This window comes from Phascolarctos cinereus, unplaced genomic scaffold, assembly GCF_003287225.1.
Source record: "Phascolarctos cinereus isolate Bilbo 61053 unplaced genomic scaffold, phaCin_HiC Scaffold_4;HRSCAF=312, whole genome shotgun sequence".
Taxonomy (NCBI): domain Eukaryota; kingdom Metazoa; phylum Chordata; class Mammalia; order Diprotodontia; family Phascolarctidae; genus Phascolarctos; species Phascolarctos cinereus.
In genome coordinates, this window is record NW_027555847.1 from 472,077,222 (window position 1) to 472,084,075 (window position 6,854).

Below are 6,854 nucleotides of genomic sequence, written 5' to 3' on the forward strand. Positions count from 1 at the left end.
CACAAGTTGGAGGAGCAAACTTGGACCTTGTCCTTCACAGGAACTGCAAGTTATGGAGAATTTGTGGATCTAGGGGAGGATGGGTTAACTTCTTCTTTCATCCCCTAGTGTTCTCCACTTGTAGGGGTGGAAGTTCTTATCCAGGGTAGAATTAGGTGGTGCAAATGGACAGATCCTCAGCACCTGGAGACAGGAAGATCCAAGTTCTTAGCTGGCTTCAGATGTTTCCTAGTTGTGTAACCTTTGGCAAGTCACTTAACCTCTGTCTGCCTCAGTTTCCTCATCTGTAAGATAGGGGATAATAATAGTACCTACCTCCCAGAGTTGTTATGAAGATTAAACAAGATAATAATCGTAAAATGCTTAACACAGTGCCTGGCACGTAGTAATCACTACATAAATGTTAGCTCTTATTATTAACTATTGGTTGGGACGGTACTTTGCATGCTTGGAGAGACAGGGATTTCTGGAGGGGAGGATTGTTTGACTCTTCAGCAACCCGAAGTGCATTCCCCCTTACAAGGGGTATACCTATCCATGATAGTGCTATAAGTCATAGGGATGACATATGTCCTTATGGAAGCATAGGCCCAGCAGAAAAAAAGGTTTGCTTGACTCTCTACTGGAACCAGGTTCTTTCTGCTTGTGGGGAGCCTCAGGGAAGGAGGCATGCTTCGATTCTTTGTAGGATTTCATTCTTTGTAAGATTTCTTTGCATTTGTTACTTCAGTTAAATACAGACTGTCATATAGTCAATATTTTGTTAGAATGCTTGTCTGGGAGCTAAAGGGTTGGCTAGGTGACACAGTGGATAGAGAATCAGGCCTGGAGTTAGGGAGACCTGAGTTTGAATCCAACCTCAGATACTTACTAGCTGTGTGACCCTGGGCAAGTCACTTAATCTTGTTTGCCTCATTTTCCTCATCTGTAAAATGAGCTGGGAAAGGAAATGGCAAAACCCTCCAGTATCTTTTGCCAAGAAAACCCCAAAAGGGGTCACCAAGAGTCAGACACAAATGGACAACAACAATGGGAGCTAAGGCCTATTTCCCTTTTATTATAGAGATATAAATGCAGGTCACATTTGGGTTTTAGGGGAAATATAGGGCAGAGACATGAGCCAAAAGTTCCCAAGAATTGAACCCTGTCCATTGTAAGCCCAGAGCTTTGGTTCAGACACATGGGTTTCATAGGAATTTAGTGGGGAAAAAAGCTGAATTTGGAGATAGAAGACCCACATTTGAGTCGTGGTTCTGTGGCTTGTTAGCTGTATGATCTTAGAGAAGTCCCATAACTCCTCTGAACCTAGGTTTCCACATCCATAAAATGGTGATAATGATGCTTGGACTGCTTGCCTTCCAGGGTCAAATGAAATAGTATATGTAAAGTGCCTTGTAAACTATAAAACACTAAATAAATATTAACTCTAACTATTATTAAGCCTGAGAAAATCCTACAAAAGTGGGATTGATATTGATGTTGATGCTGGGATCAGATGAACAGTTTCTGGAAAAAGAATGCTTTTCTTCCCTGAAGTCCTATTGTGACTATACCAATTCCTTTCTTAATTCTGTAAGTTGAGTTAGAAAAATTGGATTAAACTAATAATTCTCCTCCATTTATTTTCCCTCAGTATGACTTCTATGGTACCTAACTCTACCCCTCCAAAAAGGATTGCATTTGGCTGCCTAATATGGGATTAAAAAAAAAAGGTCTACTCAGAGCATTGTGTCCAAAGGTGACTGTGGGAATAGCATCTTCTCACTTCCTGACTTTTGTGCATTGAAGTTTTTGCTCACAGTGTCGCATTAACCCTGATTTGTAGCCTGAATGGAAATATTGGCAGCTTTCTGATCTGCTTTTCATTCTTGACCTTGAGCTGGTAAAGAGGCCAGGAATTCCTAAGCTTTCCCAAGCATTTGAGGAGAAACACTAGGACTTCTTTTTCACCTCCATCCATCTGCAGACCAAGTGTGCATTAGTCAAAGACAAGCTATGAATTAGGCTTTGTGTGAATTTCTGGAAAGATACCCTAGCTCATGGGACAGGGAAAAGTGACAGCAGCAGTGACATCTGCGGAGCTGTTAGCCCCGGTCACTATTAGGAGCAAAATGTGTTTGTACATCATTTATGAGAGCAATTCAGCCAGGAAGAGAATAGGCCTTTTGACATCAGCGGAGACCAGGACTGCCTTACAATGGGAAGTCTGTTGGTCAAAGGGAAGACTGTTTAATGAACTGAGAGATGAGGGGCTAGCTCTGGCCATCTGTAGCCAAGGTTATTAGAGTAACTCATTAATGTAACTCATTACACATGGTTACATTACCTTTTTCTAGAGAGGAATTACAATAATAACTTCCTTTTTCAAAATGGAGTCCATGGAATCACCAAGGTGGAATGCACCTTTGAGCTTTAAAATGGAATCTAAAGACATCATTTAATCTCCTGATCATAATATCTAACACCCTCTACAACTTGTATCCAACCAACCTTTTCATCCTTATTTCAACCTATTTACTTTTACATGTCCTATGTTCTAAACACATTAGATTATTCTCTGTCTCCTTTGGAGCATAAGAGAATAGACTCACAGATAGATAAGACTTTACAGATCATCTAGTCCCATTCTCCAACCCCATATGGTCCTTCCCTCTTTTTTCTCTATCTCTTGCTCACACTGCATCCCCATATCATTCCCATGAGGGTTCTCCAACTTGTTCCTCCATTTCTACCTTCAAGGCTCACCTTAGGTGTCATACCTTCCATAACCTCCCCATATCCACTAAGATGAAGTGATCTTTCTCTTTTCTAATTTCTTCATAGCAGTCTCCATAGATCTCTCCTCACCTGCTTCACTTCTCCTGTATCAGAGTTATTTGTAGACATATGTTGACTCTGAATACCAATCCTTATATCAATCCTTCTTTTAAACTAGTAGATTGGGTCTATAAAACATTGCTGCTATATACCTGCAGGGCTTTGGGGGTAGCTCTGAGGGGTTGGGGTATTATTCTAATGCTATAGCTTATGAGATCCTATCAATGAGGTTCCCCCCATTATTGTGAGCTAATTATCAATTTGATAGCAGAGATTTAATTAGCTTTTAGAAAGGTGTATTTACTAAGATTACATAGAGAGTAAAGTTGGTACAAATATCCCCCTAAAACTCTGCAGCACATTTCCCTACAAGGACATACACGGACTAGGGCAAAGTGGGCTCAAGCTTAGCACATGTGGTAAAGCATTAACTCACAGCTCCTAGTTGCTAGAAGTACTATCCTCACTTTGTGGAGGTACTCATGAAGTTCTGCTGAGGCATGGTATAACTGTTCTGTGGGGGCTCCTTGTATAGGCTTTCTTCATCACATCTCAGCTACCAATACAAACACTGCCACTTGCTGCTGCTGGGATGCTGATGAAAAAGCCCAAATCCTCTGGCCAAGATAGGGAAGAAAGGGTCCAGGCTGAGGCTGAAACTCTCTCCTCCTCCTCCTCTCATTGATTCTTTCTCAGGGAGAGGTCCCTCCTCTCTTCCACCAAACACTCAGATTTTTTATTTCAACTAGATCACTGGTTTTACACAGGCCCCAGTCTGAACAGACTTACTGTTGCATCTGGGGAGGTGTGCTGGCCTCCTTCAGAGTAAATGACCGAGGTGTGTTCATACCTGATGTATATTAATATGGAGGATTGGGGTGATTTTGACTCAACTGTTACATATACATTTCCTGATTTAGAGGGAGGAGGGCAGGTGGGCTGGCCAGGGAAATAAGATATAATTTTGGAAACCACATCCCTCAGAATTTAGTATGAGCATGAAATAGGGGATGCCATCAAATAGGAATTCATATCATAGGCTGGAAGAAGTCTGAAGTTTGAAAGACAGAGAGAAGTGAAGGAAGTAAGAATAAAAAATGCCTATTGGAAGAATCTTCCCTGATTCATCTCTTATGGTTTATAGACATTAAGTTTTACCCTTCCCTTTTTGTGATGAAAGATTTAAAATTATTTCTTTTTTGTGATGAAAGATTTTGGACTTGACCAGTTGCTCAATGCCTGCCTTGAGGCACCCCTCAGATATGATAGCTGAAGCTGTTTCAGCTTCTGAACACTCAACATTCCTATGGTGAATAGCTGCCTGAAAACTCAATGTTTTTATGTCAAGCAGCAATAGCGACCTTGGTCATTCAAGGGTCAAGTTGTTAACTCACCAGGAGTTGCTGCCCTACAGTGGATACCAGGCTAACAGCAGCAGTGAAGAACCAGAGTATAGAGCTAGCACCAGGCTGGACTTTCAACCTTTGACATTCAACTTTGGCGGACTACTTGGTTTGGGCCATCGATATTGATAGCAATTGTTATTACACTTTTATGATTTTTATACCGTGTTCCTATTTCAAATAAATTGTCATTTACGATAGTGTGGCAACATTTGATTAATATAGTGACTGGTCATGAGGAAAAAGTTTAGAGGAAACAGAGGATCAGAGCTTTAATTCAACTAGATTTGATTTTGCCAAGGGGCTATGTGGCATCCAGGATAGAGAGCTGGCCTTAAAGCCAGGGAGACTTGGGTCCAAGTCTTGCCTTTGATACATATTGGCTGTGTTAGCCTGGGCAAGGTTCTAAACCTCTTGGTGTCAGAGACAATTTTCTAATAATATAAGTTGTATAAAACGTACTGACCCTTCATTGTCCCAGAGAGTTGCCTATACCAATGAAATCACAGGGCCAGCTATGATCCCTATGATCCTGCTGCATATTATGGGAATCTGAATGTAGTGGATTGTTATGCTCTTATCATAAGAGTCTTATGTAACTGTGAGCTCCTGGAGGACAAAATTTATATCATATCAATCTTTGTATCCTGGGGACCTACCATGGTGCTCTGCTGTCATACTCCCTTAATAAATGCTTGTCTAATTATGGATCATTAGAGTAGAAGGGACTTTTGTTGCTGTTCTGTTGTGTCTGACTCTTGGTGACCCCATTTGGAGGTTTTCATGACAAAGATACTAGACTGATTTGCCATTTCTTTCTCCAGATCATTTTACAAATGAGGAAACTGAGGCAAATAGGATTGAAGTGACTTGCTAAGGGTCACAGCAAGTAAGTGCCTAAGGTTGGATTTGAATTGGGGAAGATGAGTCTTCCTGACTTCAGGCCAGGTGTTCTATCCACTGTGCCACCTAGCTGCTCCAGAAGGGACTTTAGGGATCAATTAATCCAAACTCCTAATTTTTACAGATGGGGACACTGAGACACAGAAAGGTGAATTGAATTGTCTAGTACCTCACAGTTTGTAAGTTGTAGAGCCAGTATGCAAAGCCAGAGTCTCCATACTCCAGGTCCAGTGCTCCTGAATTGAACTGAATTATATAAACATCAGATATTATGATCTTATTACTAAGTGATCCTGAAAAGTAATCTCATTTGTGGCTCTGGGGGCAATAATTATAAAGGTTCTTACATTGCATAGCAATTTTCTCTTGAGGATTTCCAAGCACTTGATGAAATCAAAACTCCTTAAGTATGGTTAACCAGGTATTGGGCAAGTAGGTGTTGCCTGGCTGTCAGACAGGAGCATTGAAGCACATGGAGGATGATAATAACTTAGCTTGACCTGGGATTGGATCAGAGTTGGAGCACAATCATGGGTTTCACCTACTAGAGGACAAAAAAAGACACAGAAGCCCTTCTGTGGCTTTCCTGGCAGGCTCCTCAGTCTGAGTTAGGACACAGGTGGCAACGTTGTGATTCCCAGCATAACCTTGCCAGCTCCAATGACAATCTCTGTTGGAGCTCTGCACAGCAGCACATCCCAGGCCAGCTCACATGCCTGAGTGTAATTAATGCTGAGGTTTTAAGAGCAGTCTGTGATTTATTACTTCCATCGTAAAGAAATCCCCATAATCCGGAACTGATTATCTTCCATTTCCAACAGCTGTAATTTACAAGGGGCTTCTTTCTGTCTCTCCTCCCTCCCCAATTCTGCCTCCTCCCTGTTTTTTTCCCTCCAAATTGTACTACTTAGAAGAGGAGTTCTTAACCTTTTTTCTGTCATGGACCCTTTTGGCAGTGCGGTGAAGCCTGTGGACTTCTGAGGAGGACCTCAGAATAATGTTTTTTAAGACATAAAATAAAATACATAGGATTACAATGAAAACCAATTATATTGAAGGTCGATTACCATTTTTTTTAAAGTTCTTGGACCCCAGGTTAAGAATTCCTGACTTAGAGTAAATGGTCACCCTTTTTTGTTAGATTACTTGTAGCCTGATCATGTCATTGCTCTCTTCAATGAATTGATCATGAAAAAATAGTCCAAGGATCATAGCATTATAGCTCAAGAGCTGGATGGGACCTCAGAGGCTCTCTCATTCCACTCCCTGATTTTTTAATGGAGAAAACAGAGGCCCACAGAAATTGTATATTATGTTATGTTACATAATGTTATATTATGTTATATTACATTATATTATGTTTTATATCTATGCAAACATATATACACATATATGTCAGATTACACAGGTAATGTTTTCTGAGTGATATACTGCCTCTAGAGTCAAAGTACCAGGGACTAAATCTTGCTTCTGAGTAACTTTGGGTATGCCTCCTGACTTTCAGTTTCATTTCTCTCTCTCTTTTTAAAAAAATTTCAACTGATTTATTTTTAGTTTTCAACATTCACTTCCACAAGATTTTGGGTTCCAAATTTTCTCCCCATCTCACTCCTCCCCCCCACCACATGATGTCATGCATTCTGATTACCCCTTCCCCCAATCTGCCTTCCCTTCTATCACCCCCCCTTCCCCTTCTCTTATCCTTTCCCCCTTCTATTTTTTGTAGGGTAA